This window comes from Octopus bimaculoides, chromosome 10 (assembly GCF_001194135.2).
Source record: "Octopus bimaculoides isolate UCB-OBI-ISO-001 chromosome 10, ASM119413v2, whole genome shotgun sequence".
NCBI classification, from domain to species: domain Eukaryota; kingdom Metazoa; phylum Mollusca; class Cephalopoda; order Octopoda; family Octopodidae; genus Octopus; species Octopus bimaculoides.
Window position 1 is genome coordinate 14,036,253 of NC_068990.1, and position 1,227 is coordinate 14,037,479.

Here is a 1,227-nt window from a genome sequence, read left to right on the forward strand (position 1 = left end):
CGAATCGGAATTCAGAGAATGCTGGAATAGTATAGGAGATAGGTTCAGTCTACTCCATGTTTTGTTTCTCCTTATATCAAAACTATGTGAATATCTTCTTAATGTGTCAGAATATGTGGGTTTACGTGTTTTTTTTTTTTTGTGTTGTTTATTGCATGTGATTGTGTGTGTGTGTGTGTATACAGAAAAGTTGTACAAATTATTCCAATTGTTGTTTTGTAAATAACCATATTAACTTCAACCATTCCACCCTCGTATTCATTACTGCCAATCACTTTGTTTACATGTGTGTGTATGTGTGCATATGTGTTTATGTATGTATGTGTGTAAATAAGTATTGTTTATCTGTATATCAGCTTTATATATATATGTATATATGGACATTTGTAGTGTTGTTGTGTACATGTATCTCTCTCTCTCTCACAAGGCCACTTGGGGCACCATCTTGAAGGGTTTAGTCAAAGATATTGACCCCAGTCCTTATTTTTTAAAATCCAGTCCTTATTCTATTGGCTTCTTTTGTTGAGCCATTAAGTTACAGACATAAACAAACCAACAGTGGTGAAAGTCAAACACGTGTGTGTGTGTATGTATGTATGTGTGTGTATGTATATATATATATATATATATATATATGAGGGGCTTTTTTAAAGTTTTTCTTTACTAAATCTACTTATGAGGCTGTGGTCGGGGCTCATGGCTATAGTAGAGGACATTTGTTCAAGGTGTCACACAGTGGGACTGAACTGAAAACCATGTTATTGGGAAGCAAACCTCTTGCCACACCTGTACCTATAAATTTCAATTCAGTTTGGTTCCTATCAAATTACTGGTACCAGAGTTGAACCACCCTTGTTTGGGGTACCAAATTCCCTAAGGTTCACTTTTGGTTCCCCTCTCTAGAAATTGTACCACCCAATGATAGTCCAACCTTCACTATTTTGTTGCTCTGAAACCACCAAACACCATCAGGGTTCTACTGCAGGAATCTCTACTAAGCATTTGTGCCCTACATAGTCCATAAAACCAAATGTAAAATATTATTCAAAATAATTAACAGTGTCAATAATGAGTTGTTGAGGGGGCTAATACATGGTTGCTTAACCTGCCAGAAATATCTGCTATATCTCTCTCAAACACACTTTACTGGCTTAGGAGAGTATATGGTGGATAATGTAGTCCTACATGCATTGTGCCTGGGAAGAAAGATGTCTGGAACAATTGTAA